This window comes from Crotalus tigris, unplaced genomic scaffold (assembly GCF_016545835.1).
Source record: "Crotalus tigris isolate CLP2741 ecotype Arizona unplaced genomic scaffold, ASM1654583v1 scf7180000020151.727365, whole genome shotgun sequence".
Classification (NCBI taxonomy): Eukaryota; Metazoa; Chordata; class Lepidosauria; order Squamata; family Viperidae; genus Crotalus; species Crotalus tigris.
This window is the reverse complement of record NW_024097879.1, coordinates 654,869-668,549: the sequence shown is the minus strand read 5'-3', so window position 1 is coordinate 668,549 and position 13,681 is coordinate 654,869. Positions and strand designations below refer to the sequence as shown.

Below are 13,681 nucleotides of genomic sequence, written 5' to 3'. Positions count from 1 at the left end.
CAGCTGCCTGCAAGGAGTATAAATCCTTCCATTCCCCACCATCCAGTCAGAGCTGAAGAAGCTTCTTGGATGAGAAGCGAAACGTCTTCAAAGAAAAACAAGAAAGACCAGTTGCCTCCTGAAAAAAAAGCACCTTTGGGTCAACCAGGACCTGGATGACTGAGAATCTCCATAGACACAATGCCATCGTGGCCTCCTTAGTTTCGACCTCAGTCTTGAATGCTCAAAGGCAAATATTTTCTCAAGCCGAGAGCTTCACGTGCCCTTCACATGGCATGCCAGGAAGAAACCTACCCAAATTAGGTTGACTCAAGACAAAGATACGAGGGGGACCAAGCCAATTTAATTAATAGGGATGCAATTGGATTGACATTTATATCTAATTAAAATTAATTCTATTGAGTTAGCAAGAATATTGCTTGTACAATTTTCCCCTCCGTCGTATTAAAAGTCAGATGCAATTTCTTGAAATCCTTTGGGGCATCAATGGTATTCTGGGATCTTAAGGTGCAGACGCCTGATTCAATGTCACATGGGCTCCTTTGCAATGAAACAACAACTGGAAGATGGAATACTTATTTGGTTAGAACAACAGCAAATAATACCCTCTAGTATCTTTGAAGTATCCTGCAGCACAATCTATATAAATACGATCCAAAAATAGCATCTCCCGGTTGTTCAGTTATGAATGTATAACTAAATGGGAACATCGTAATTAAGTGGACAACAAGCAGCTTACCAAGGCTTGGAGTTCAAAGCTCTTCATTAAATTATGAAGGAGTCACAATTATTGAATGCACCCATTACTTAAGTTCTTATCTGGATAATAGCTGGATGCGCTTCTCAATTCTATTCAGTTTCTCTTTTTCTTGAGTTGTTTCACTGCAACTAGGAGAACAAAGATAGCAAAATTAAGAAGTATTGCAAGACACTGATTGTGGCTGAAAGGCCTCTCACTTGAGAGAGGATGTCTCTCCTTTTGATCCACTTCTTTTCTAGAGAACAGCAAAGAGATAAAGAGCTCCCTCACTGAAAAATTAAACTATGGTGACATTGGTAATCTTGATTCCTATTCATCCATCATTTACAAACGTGAAAAGTCTTTCATATGGTTGCTAAACTGGCCCCTAATGCAGAATTCAGGTCTCTGTTTTGAAGTTATTGAGATCAATAGGAAACAGGGCTCCCTATTTTGCAAAAGAATCATAGTCTGGAAACAATATCTTCTACTGTAATATTGAAACGATAAGTCTATTCTTGCTGCTTGCTTCCCTATGATCTAGATCTCTGGAACAATGATATTCCTTAGCACTCAAGAGCTTCTTTGATGGCACAGATGAACATGAAGCTTTATGAGTCACATATCTGGTGAAATTAGGCTTACATCCATGAGCTACCACCCTCTATTTTCATCCCTGCCCTATAGGGATAGCATTGTCAATGGTCCAACTGGAAAACCCCCAAAAAGGAGCCCTCAGGTCCCAAAAGATATACCATCTCAGAACTGAAAAAGGTAAACCAGCTTTGTTTTTTCCAGTGCAAAAGCTTGCCTAGTTAAACAATAGATTCCCTTGTCCCCACCCCTCAGGTGTTCACACTGTCCAGTGGTAGAAGAACAAAAGAGAACAGAACAGAGCTGGAAGGGACCTTGGAGGTCTTCTATTCCAGCCCTCCGCTCAAGCAGGAGAACCTATACCATCTCAGATAAGTGACTGTCCAGTCTCTTCTTAAAGGGAAAACTTCTTTTTGTTAGGGAACAGTCCACTTCTCCATTGAGCACCTGCAGTAGTGACCTTGGTGTTTTGCAGGTTCTCCCAGTTTGTGAATGGCTTCTTGGCATCCCATTTCCTCCCTTCCCTTTCCACCCTCCCCCCTTTTCATTGGCAACTTGATTAGCAATGGAGGCTAGAAGGCAATACAGCAATTCAATCCTGACACATATCCTTCAACATCATTGATTGCTACAAAGCATTTTCCAAAGTAAATAATTGTCCTACAAATTTGCCAATTTCCCATAATATCTGGAGCCTAGGAAACAACTGTGCTTCTTCCACTTTTGAAATCATATTTGACTGAAAAGTAAGGCTTTCAAGAAAGATTTGATACAGACCTTCAACATTTTGCTCACGGGCATCAAGCCTGACATTGTGCATCATGGATAAAAGGCCATCCTTGAAAACTCTAGTTAATGGCTCTTTGGGGGAACAGCTAATAATTACTAAGAAAGTAATTAATTACAAGAGGCTTGGCATTTCTTTAATAAATCAGGTAAAATAAAATTTTGGGTAGACGGATTGCAACTGTACCATTTCTGACAAATGCAATGTAGAGAAAGAAAGAAAGAAAGAAAGAAAGAAAGAAAGAAAGAAAGAAAGAAAGAAAGAAAGAAAGAAAGAAAGAAAGGAAGGAAAGAAGGGAGGGAGGGAGGGAGGGAGGGAAGGAAGGAAGGAAGGAAGGAAGGAAGGAAGGAAGGAAGGAAGGAAGGAAGGAAGGAAGGAACGGTTTCTCAACCTTGAACTGGTATGGAAAATTGCTAGAGCATCTTAGATGTTAGGAAGGGGGTTAATTCTCAGTAGATGATTCTGGACATCAAACTATATAATACTTTTGGTACGCTTCAGATTCACTGACATCCTGTACTAAACAGAATCAGTTTGAGAAAATTCAAATAAGGTCCACATCAATGACTCTTTGGAAGGAGACCAAATCTGAAGCTGCTGACTTGTAGAGACACAAAGAGAACAGAACCCAGCTGCACACTGTGAAACAAACTCATATGTGCTGCATTTAACAAGGTGCAGAAGGGGGGGGGGAACCCTTCTTTTTAAAAGATGAATTGAGTGGGTCTTCCCCGTCTTGCTTTTTGTAGGGAAAGAACTGAATTAATCATATAAGCTAATGTAAGCTAATTCATATATGCAGACCTGTAACCCACCTGCATTTGTGAAATGCCTTCCCTGAGATCTGATTGCACTGATTACGGTGCCTGTCTTTAAGGATTTGCATGTAGCAGTTGAAAAGTGTGGAATCAAAGAGCTGGCAAAGGTCTGCCTTCCCCATTCAGTCCAACTCCCTGCTCAGGGCTGGCATCCAAATTAAACCATTCCTTCCAAGTTCCGTAACTATTCAGCTTTCTTGCTCTGACACATCCCGAGAAGGCTAACGCACCATCTCCTTGGGTAATTGGCTAATTGTTACCTTATTCTTGCCATTATGAAATGTTCAGAAGATCCAATTAAAATCTGCCTTGCTGCAACTGAGACCATTATTTCATGTTTTACAGAGAAAGAGAAGGTCCTGACCTCCTCCCCTTTAGCTATCTGAAGAGGGGGCTTATTAAACCAACCTTGGTTCTCTCTTTGCAAGACTAAAGATATCAAACTCTCTCAGTCTGTCACTGCCCGACTTTAACCCCCCCACCTTGCTGCCCAATCATTCTTGAAGACCTTTCTACACGATGTCTCCTGGAATGTGGAACCAATAAACTGGATTATGGCTTAGTCGGATGGCCTGAAACACACATCATACTAAAATAATGACCAGGTTACCTCAACACACTGAACCCCCTCCCAAAAAAATATTCATCTCTATTTTAGCCTTGTCTCATACAGTATGTTGTGCAAATGCAACCGCTGCTTTGGAAGAATCCGTTAAAGTCATCAAGTTTAATCCCAACTTATTGTGGGATCAGCACTTTTGTGCTTCTGTTAGATTTGGAAACCATGAAAGACACCCCTCCCCATCACAATTTCTGCAGCCATATCAGCTAAGCTTCCTATCCTCTGAGCAAAAATGAGGGGTCCTTGGTGCTCTCTGAGCTTAGTTGACTTCTTGCAGACGTTTCTTTACTCAAACTAGATTGATACTAGCGCTGATGATGTCACCTAGTTTGCGTAATGAAACCTCTGCCAGAGAACAACCAAGCCCAGAAAGCACCAAGGACCCCCTCATTTCAACCCTGAGCTACAAATATTCTCCTTTATCTGAGCAAAACTATTCCAGCTTTAAGTTGGCTTTCACTCACCCGCTATTTCTAGAATAGATGGCCCCAGGGAGCTGGACTCTCTACAGCTTCAGGTGTTAGCAGATGAATTAATCACCAATTTACAATCCATTCCTTTTCTCCTGCTGCTTAAAAAGGGCTGAATCAATGATAGAAGCCACAGTCTGCCAAGACTTCCCCAACCTCTTTGTTCCAAGTTCATCTTCTATAAACTGTATGTCTAACTTCTGGATTTCAGCTCTGGAATATTGCCTTCTGCTTATTTCCTTGTTCTGCTACTGCTCAACCGGAAAAGAGGGTGCAGAGATGGGTGGAAGCAATTCCACTCTGTTAGGGCAAGGATTTAGTCTTGCAAAAGTGTTTCTGCTAAGAGCCACTCTCTCAAGGACACCCGTGCATGCAACATGTTTAGCCACACTGTCAGATGTTCCTGACAAAATACCGAATTGCTGCAAGAATACTGGGCCAGACTGATTAAAAAATGTGTCTTCCTCGGCTTTCTTTGGTATAGCTTGACCAGAATTAAAAAACATGTTCAGTTCAGAAGAAGGGATCATATTCAAAAAACGAATTTCAGGATACTTTTGGTCCCCAGGATCATGCAAAACTATTTGATAATCTACTAAAATAAATCATTGTAAGCTTCTAAATGTTGCCAATGAGCCAAATGTTAGGAGGAAAACACAGTTAATAAATAAACAGAAAGCCAACTAGCTTCTATATCAATATTTGACAGTGTTCAGAAATTTCGGAAGCTCGCAAATCTGATTATCTGCCAAAATCGTAACAGTTCAGAAAAGTTGGCAAGTTTAAAATTGTTTCCTTTCAAACTAAACACTTCCAACTCAGTGTGCCGATCCAAACTCTGAAATTGAAACGGAATGTTTACAACTCATTAGGGAAAAACCAGGTCGTTGGCAACTTGAAAACATTATCTCAGATGGAAGTGGAACAATCCCCGTCAAACCACTCGCCCAGGACTTGTCTTTTTTTTTTTTTAAAAAAAATGTATTTTATTAGATTTTATATGGGTAGGGAAAAAGTGGGGTCGGGGCAGGTACAGGGAAATCGGGATAAAGGGGACAGGGTGTGAATAACTACAGCAAATACGTAATTCAGCGAACAAGCTGTCGTCCGGATCTTCATGTTGAGTATTATTGTTTATATAATACTAGACATTTATAAGAATAAATCGGTATAGTTACAACTGACATTTGGTAAAACAGTAATATTCCTTTAAATAATTAACATAGTTAATAGGATAACAATTATTTCCAATCATCAAGCTTGATACTTAATGTAATAAAGCTCTAAAATCTAAATTTTATATAAAATGTTTTATAGATGGCACATGACACCAGTTCGCTTAGCGAAAATGTTTAAAAATTTATCGGAAATGTTGGAAATGTAAGCAAAAACCAGGTACTTATTATCATGCCTGGTGGACATGTTCTATTGTAAAAAAATATTGGTCTAAGATTCATAGATGGTTAGAAAAGATGATGAAAATCCAGATAGAATTTAAACCAGAACTGTTCCTGTTAGATATATTAAGACCTAACTATGGCAAAGAAAATGATTATTTAATATTACATGTATTGACAGCTGCAAGAATAGTATTCGCCCAATTTTGGAAAAATGAAAACCTACCATCAGACCAGATTATAATTTTGAAAATCCTAGATTGTGCAGAAATGAACAGATTAACGTTAGAGATGAAGGAGAAAGAGGATTCAATCTTCTATAAAACCTAGGGAAAATTTTATCAGTGGGTTGGAACACGCTAGAATAAGAAGGACTTGTTTTTTCATGCTGCTCATGTTGTAAGGACAAACAAACTTCCCTGTAAAAATTCAGTCAAGTCTCTAATTTCCCCCAACTTGTTGCAGTCTAAAAAAAGATTTAAATCAATTGGCAAAATGTATTTATCATGGCCCATTTCCTAAGGAGCATCTTGCTTTGAGCATCCAGATAACCAATGGTAATGCGAAGTGACAGTGGTTAAGTGGGTTTTGCCCCACTTTACAAAATTTCTTCCCACCGTTGTTAAGTGAATCACTGCAGGTGTTATGTTAGTAACCCAGTTGTTAAGTGGCACTGATTAGCTTGTCAGAAGGTGGGCAAAGGGGGAAATCACCTGATCCCAGGACACACAGCGACCGTCGTAAATATGAGTCAGTTTGCCAAGCATCTGCATTTTGATCACGTGACCCTAGGGATGCTACAACGGTCATAAGTGTGAAAAATGGTCATAGCTCACTTTGTTCAGTGCCATTATAACTTTGAATGGTCACTAAATGAACTAGAGGACTGCCTGCAACACCCTTCCTGGACTATCATCACAGCTGTCCTTAAGATCAGAGGTCCCCAACCTTGGCAATTTTAAGACTTGTGGACTTCAACTGACTGAGGAATTCTGGGAGTTGAAGTCCACAAATCTTAAAGTTGCCAAGGTTGGAGACTCCTGCTTAAGATCATCTGATATTTAGGCATTTTTGGTTGGTAGCCAGAAAGATCCAATTTTTCCTTCAGGCATGCAAACCACTGCTTTCTCATCCTTGGATGACAAGATGAGATTTGTCTATGACATGATGGTTTGTTTCCAATGCAGTTTGTTGAATAAAATACGATGGCTGGATTCCCGTACAAAACCGTGCCATAAAACACAGTTGACAGACCACAATCATTACGCTGATGGAACCCCAAGGAAAACCTATTATGATAGGGCATAATATACAAGCATTAACCACTTAACTCCGCTCCTTGCAATGAGCAATGATTTGCACAATTTGGAAGAAACCGGGGTTAAAACATCTGTTCTGCACACAGAAAATCACCCTGCTGAACTAGATAAACCAAGGAACCTGGGTTGGTAAAAAGTGGCTCAGAGTTTTGGGGATTTGGGGAGCCCTGCCCCCCCCCACGCCTGACCAGGTAGCCGACCCCCTGGATCAAAAACTTCTGAAATCTGATTAGGAAGTGTTCGGGTTTGTACATCCCTCTGTGAGAAAAAGCAAGATTAAAATCCAACAAGGAGCAATACTTATAAAGAACTGAGTTATCTCAGTTGAGCGAGGATCTCCTGGGAAAAAAATTGGAGAAGTAGAGAAGGAGGGCGGGGAAAAAGGTAGTTGCAGGGGAGGAGACAGAAATGAACCAGAAGTAAGCCAATTTAGGCATTCTGATACTGAAAGTCCAGTATTGAGGAAGGTATGAGAGAGAGGAGACCACAGGAGAAATCTCTGCTTGATTCTGGATTTCCCAGATGAGTCTTACCTTCTTTTTCTCTGTCAGTCCAATTTACCTCCTAGGGCAGTGGTGGCAAACCTACGGCACGGGTGCCAGAGGCGGCACTCAGAACCCTCTCTGTGGGCACGCGCGGCATTGCCCCAGTCCTAGGCCTTCAGCTGGGTTTTATAAAACCTTTTCGCTTTAGGCTTCCGCTGCCATGTACAAAAAAAAAAAAGATTTAATCAATCAGTCAATTTCAACTTCTCATGGGAAAGAGAAAGATCTTGCAAAGTTGGGATTGATTGAACTTTTTAGTCCCACCCAGTCTGCTGTTACGACGGCAGCCACACCCACCCAATGGGCCACACCCACCCAATGGGCCACGCCCACCCGGTACCCGATGATGCATAAGTGGGTTTTGGGTTGCAGTTTGGGCACTCGGTCTCTAAAAGGTTCGCCATCACTGGCCTAGGGAGAGAAAAGTAGCAGGACAACACCTCCTCCCTCTCCATGAAATGATTTGAGGTCTCAGAAGAAAGGTAGGATTATATATGCAATGAATGGAGTGGGGGGGGGGAAGCTTTGCAAAGCTGGGTGACTTTGGGCCAATTATCAGGAGACCAGGAATTCTAGTCCCGCCTTAGGCATGAAAGTTGGCTGGGAGTCTTTGAACCAAACAGTGGGAGACTGTGAGTTCTAATTCTGTCTTAGGCATGAAAGCAAGTTGGGTGACCCTGGGCCGACTGTGACTTCTAGTTCCACCGTAGGAATAAAAGCCAATTGGGTGACTTTGGGCCAGTCACTCTCTCCCAGCCCAACCCACCTCTCAAGGTTCTTGTTGTGGGAAAAAACACAGACACATATATACAGAGAGAGATAGAGAGAGAGACAGACATATAGTTAAAAGCAGACTGAGGGTTTTCCTGTACCTTGGAAAAGCTTTTAGCCTCATGCAAAGGTTCAGTTGCATGCTTTAGAAATGGAACTGCCATATTGGGAGATGCCCATTTGTGATACCTGTTTAACTTGTTCACCTTTATTTTACATATTGATGGCCCTGGCAATTCATTTCCCAAGGCCAGGACTTGGCTGTTATCTGACTGATCCATGTGCCTCTGGCTGTTTCCAGAGAAATAATCTGCTCCCAGGCAGGTATAATGCTGGCAATTTTATTTCCTGCATGTATTTAATTACAGCCCTGAATATATATTGCTTATTTGAAAAGATCTTGATCCCAGTGGTTTGTAAGAATAGATGGCCACCCCTCCCCCCACCTTCTTTTAAAGGCGTCCTGGCTGGCCCATTATAGAGAAACCCTTGTGCCTTGCATCTAAGGAGGAAGTGGCTTTGATTGGGTTTACAACGATGGGCACCCAATTGCTTGAAAGCTAAGCTTGAATTTTGCCACTCTTCTCCCTTGGAGCTGAATTACCCTGACATGCACCCTTAGGCCTAATAATTGCTTCAAATATTCCAAATCCACTCCTAGTCACCTTCCTTGCCTGGTACAAATCTGACAAAACCAGAATCACTGGCAAGTAACTTCAACCATCTTGAATTAAATCAGAGTTTCCAGGGACCAAGTCTCTTGAGCTGTCTTCTGGTGATTGACTCAAAGTCCCCCAGCTGGCTTTCATGCCTGAAGTGGGACTAGAATTCACCATCTCCTGGTGATTGGCCCAAAGTCACCCAATCAGGTTTCATAGCTAGGGCAGGGCTAGAACTCACCATCTCCTGATTTGCCCAAAAGTTGCCCAACCAGCTTTCGTGGCTAAGGTGGGACTAGAACTCACCATCTCCTGGTGATTGGCCTAAAGTCATCCAGCTGAATTCATGGTTTGGGTTTCTAGCCTAGTGCCTTAACCACTACAAGACTACTAGACCAAACTGGCTCTTAGCAAGAACTCAGCCGTTGTGGTTTTCAAATCACAGTTTATGATTTAATATGAGTGAACCCAGCCAATGTTGACTTTTTCAACAAACCACAGTTAAGTAAAAGGAGGCTGGCAATTATGTCTGAACTAGCCTGCTTGGGAGGTTTCTGTTTTCCTAATTACTTGGCAAACAAGTTGCAGGCAACAAAGAAGAAAGAACACCTCACAACTGATACTATATGCTGAAGTTGCCGAGACTTGTTGATTCCAAACACACAAGCAAAAATCATTATTTGCGATGTACCCTGGTCCACTAGCAATAAAGGAGCTGAATCTACAGCGTGAATAACAGCAACTGAAGGGTCTTTTATTATCTCATTTAAAAAATAAAAACAAAACAAATAGCATCTGTTCTTCACTGCTGGCTGCAATTGCTATGTCTAGACAGATATGTAAACTATAAAAATATAGAAAAATATTGTCTTGAGGTTCATTCAGAATTTCATCACATGCTGCTCCAAAGGCAGATAACATGATTTCAGTCTAAGCCTGGTTTTATAAATGAGGTTTCTGGAGGGAAAAAATGTCCACGAGATGTTGTCTTTTATATTGAGATTCTTGTTAAGTCTTTTCACTCAACCTTTTGCTGAGTGACAGTATCCTTCTAATAGATGAAAGATGAGGCCAACGTTTCTTTCCTCCAATTCCTTTCTGAAAAACCGATCCAATTTACAATTTGTAGGATAATAGACAGATCTGAACACAGATATCCTTTGTGTTGCCCATTTCTCCAAATTTTTGCAAAGCTTAATGCTTGGCTCAGAGATTGCATACGAATAGGTATACATGTTGCAGGAAGAATTAGAGGGAAAAAATCTACGAAAAATGCCTAGGCTATATGATGACATGAATAAAAGACATATATTGAAGATAACTGGATGAGAGAAATGTATACTTTCATTTTTTTAAATATTTTTACAACCCTGTAATCCCTTTTATCAGGGTGGAGTCGGTGAATGGAGGTGAGCATTTACTGGCTGGCTGCCCTTCCTGACGCCTACAGGGAGTTCACAGCAGAACTTTTCTCTTTGTGCCCGAATAGAAAAACATCTGTCGCTTTCTAAGATTGAATTCTCAACCTCCTGAGTGTGAGGCGAGCGTCTTCACCTCTAGGCCACTGTGCCGCTCACACTTTCATTTTTTTTTAAATCATATGAAATTAATGCAGATAAGTGGTTCGGCTGCCTCGCTCCATCTGATACCTTCTCAATGTATTGGACTTCAATTTCCAGAATTCCCAAGTAACATGATCATGACCTCCCCCCCCCCCAGTGCTCAAGACCTGAAGCAACCCTTTCTCCTTGTTTGAACTGCCTCCTTTTCCTGAGATATAACTTTTTTGTAGTTTTTGGGTTTGTGTGTTTTTAATTGCAAACTGCCCAGAGTAGCTCTGTGAGGGAGATGGGCTGTCTTTAAATCCAATAGATAAATAAGTAAACAAATCCACAGGCTGGTGATGTCAGGACAAAACCTTCTAGATTGTCCAGTGAAGAAAAGAATAACTTTCTGCAAACAGAATAATAGAGTTGGAAGGGATCTTGGAGGTATTCTAGTCCAACCCCCTGCTCAAGCAGGAGATCATACTATTTCAGACAAGTGGCTATTCCGTCTCTTTTTAAAAGCCTCCAGTGATGCGGCACCCAAGTCATTCCATTGGTTAATTGTTCTCACCTTCTCATTTCTCCTTAGTTCCAATTTGCTCCTCTCCTTGATTAGTTTCCACCCATTGTTTCTTGTCTTGCCTTCTGGAGCTTTGGAAAATAAGTTGACCTCCTCCTTCTTGGTGGCAGCCCCTCAAATATTGGCATCAAACTAGAACCCTGTGGGTGGCATCCATCCCCTTTGCTAGCTATCAGTGTCTTGATAAATGAACTGCTTTGCTTGGTCTAAAATTGGGGTGGGGTGGGGTGAGGTGAGGTGAAAGGAAGCTGGACGCCTCCTTCTTCTCCCAGAACTGACAAATTTTCCCACAAGCAAGCCAAATATCCTATGGCTGTCCAAAAACTCTTACTTCCTCCATTCTCATTTATATATATATATATAAAAAAACATACCGGCTAATGTTGGTAGCACATTATGATTGCTGGTATTCTTGCTAATGACTGCATCACACGGATCAAATCAACAGGGAGGGCTGTAATACTTTGCTTTTGCACTGAAATGAAACAAAACCACCTAAAAGCAGCCCATGGCTTTGTCACGGCAGCGGAAACAAAAAAGCATGCGGTAAAAGCTGGCTTGATTCCTTGGCTTTTGTTTCTTTTCCAATCTCTCCCCTCAAGCTATTTTTTTTTCTTTGTTTGTTTGCTTGCTTGTTTGGGTGGGTAGAAGTTTGAAGCTGTGCATTTTGGAAGAACATTTGCACCTAGAAAAGCACCTGGGGAAGGATTTTTGGTGAAAAGGTTATAGAAATGAAGATGAAGCAGACTAGCCTCACCCCACTAGAAGACCCCTGGTTGAAAAGCAAGCCCTCCTTAGATTAGGAAAGAAAGAACTGTTTAATAATATGAAGCTTGAGCCTCGCGGAGGTCTTGTGTTTATTGATTGCAATGTTTAGGAATTCAGAACAAGCATTATTGAGGCTGTCCAGACTCACATTACCATATTTGGACATATTATGAGAAGTTCCTCCTTTCTTGATAAGCCTATAATGGTGGGAAAGACAGAAAGAAAGAGTGACCAGCAGCAAGGGGCATGGACTCACAAATGAAGGCAAATATACTTGTCCCAGGATAATGTTGCAGGATCCAATCTGGGTCGGATCCTCCGGGACCAGAGGATGAGTCTTCCTGCTGAAACCCATCCTCAGTGAACTTCTCTCTCTCTCCAGAATGTGGGCTTTGGGCTAGTCTATGCATTGGATACGAACTGAAGAAGCTTCTTGGATGAGAAGGGAAACAGAAGGGAAAAACAAAGGAAGTCCTGTTGCCTCTTGAAAAAGCACCTTTGGGACAACCATGACCTGGATGATGGAGAATCTCCAGAGCCCAAAGCATAATTTGGGTAGAGAGAAGTTCCCTCAGGGTGTTACCAACATAACAGCTGCAGTGATTCCTTAACCACTGTGGCAAGAAAGGTTGCAAAATGAGGCAAAACTCACTTAACAACTGTGTTGCTTAACAACATAATTTTGGCTTAATTGTGGTCGTAAGTTGAAAACTAACTGGAGGGACTGGTTAGTTGCTAATTAATGCAGCACCCAGAATTCCAAATAGCAGAATTACCGATTTTCTATGGATTGACCACGACTACCTGTGGCACCTTTATTATTTTTACAAATAACTCAAGGTGGCAAATATAACCAACATACCTTCCTCCTCCTCCGATTTTTCTCATAACAACAACCCTGTGAGGTGAGCTGAGCTGAGAGAGAGTGACTGGCCCAAAGTCACCCAGCCAGCTTTCATGGCGAAGGTGGGACTTGAACTCATAGTCTTCTGCTTTCTAGCCTGGTGCCTTAACAACTAAACCGAACTGGTGTCAAGGTTCCGACAGACAGAGACAACTCTGAAGCTTGGAAATTCCTCAAAGAACACGTTTATTAGTTACAAAGTATTGGCACGATCAAAAGTGAAACCAAGTCTGAAATTCCCACTAAAAATTACCCAGTTACAAAGTATACTGTCCCACCTACAAAACTATGTCACCACTACATCCCCCAATATATTCATTTGGCGGGCTTTTTTATACAATGCCCAGTCCCTGATCGCGGGAGCAGTAGATGACCTTGGTTCCCACGGGACAGAAGATTATTTTGACTAGTGAAGCACCTGGGCAAGCCCCCCTCCCTCCATTCGATGTGGCAACCTAGGATGAGAAGAGAAAAATGGCTGCAGCCATGTTCATTGTAGAGTTGACAACTGACTTTATCAAATAATCCACCTTGAACATTATTCAAGGAGGGTAGGACCTGATTTATGTTTTGCACAAAATTACACTTTACTTCACTAGGGTTCAGTAAATAAAACCCAAGTGGTTAAATTTGCATGAAGTGTTAAGCCATCATCTTTAATTAACAACTGCCATGGCTGGATTCACACACCACTGTAAGCCAAATATTTAAAAGGGATGTTACCAGCTTAGTATAGTGGGTGAACCCAAATAATAACTGGAAACAACTGCATTATGATCAGTACAAAACAAGCTTCCACTGGACCACCAGACTGAAGGCATGAAACCGAGCTGGTTGTTCGCAATCCCTAAAACCTTTTGATTGATTAAGCCTGGATCTCTAATTAATCAGGAAGCAGAGTCATTTTCCAAAGTGGCTTGTTCTGCTTACTGCAAATAACATGGCCATTTTAGAGATTTCCCTCCTTCTCTGAAGCACAGGAGAAAATTTGAACCCGGATGAAATATTAGTGCAATCAAAAAGCAAATGTAGGGAGATATGTGTGTGTGTGTTTGTGTGAATAAATAGATTTGCAGCTGAGAGAGAGGGGGGAGGGAGGAAGGGACTGTTTGTTGTACACACACACATACACACACACATAAACCGCTAAAGCTGCAAAGT

At 41.5% G+C, this 13,681-nt stretch overlaps 1 protein-coding gene across 3 annotated transcripts in view; it reads right to left on the bottom strand.

The window, feature by feature from the left end:
• Positions 1 to 13,681, bottom strand: part of LOC120318277 (glutamate receptor ionotropic, kainate 4-like) — a 205,633-nt gene that overhangs the window by 50,998 nt on the left and 140,954 nt on the right. Inside the window, exons 1-2 of one of the 3 annotated variants that reach the window (XM_039365684.1) lie at positions 7,280 to 7,330; positions 740 to 888 (exon numbers count right to left, since the gene is read on the bottom strand). The exons of 1 other annotated variant lie outside the window; for it this stretch is intronic. The gene's annotated coding sequence lies outside the window, so the exon portion shown is untranslated. Of the gene's footprint in view, positions 1 to 739; positions 889 to 7,279; positions 7,331 to 13,681 lie in introns of those variants that run through there. One more of the 3 variants, XM_039365683.1, reaches the window with a different exon arrangement.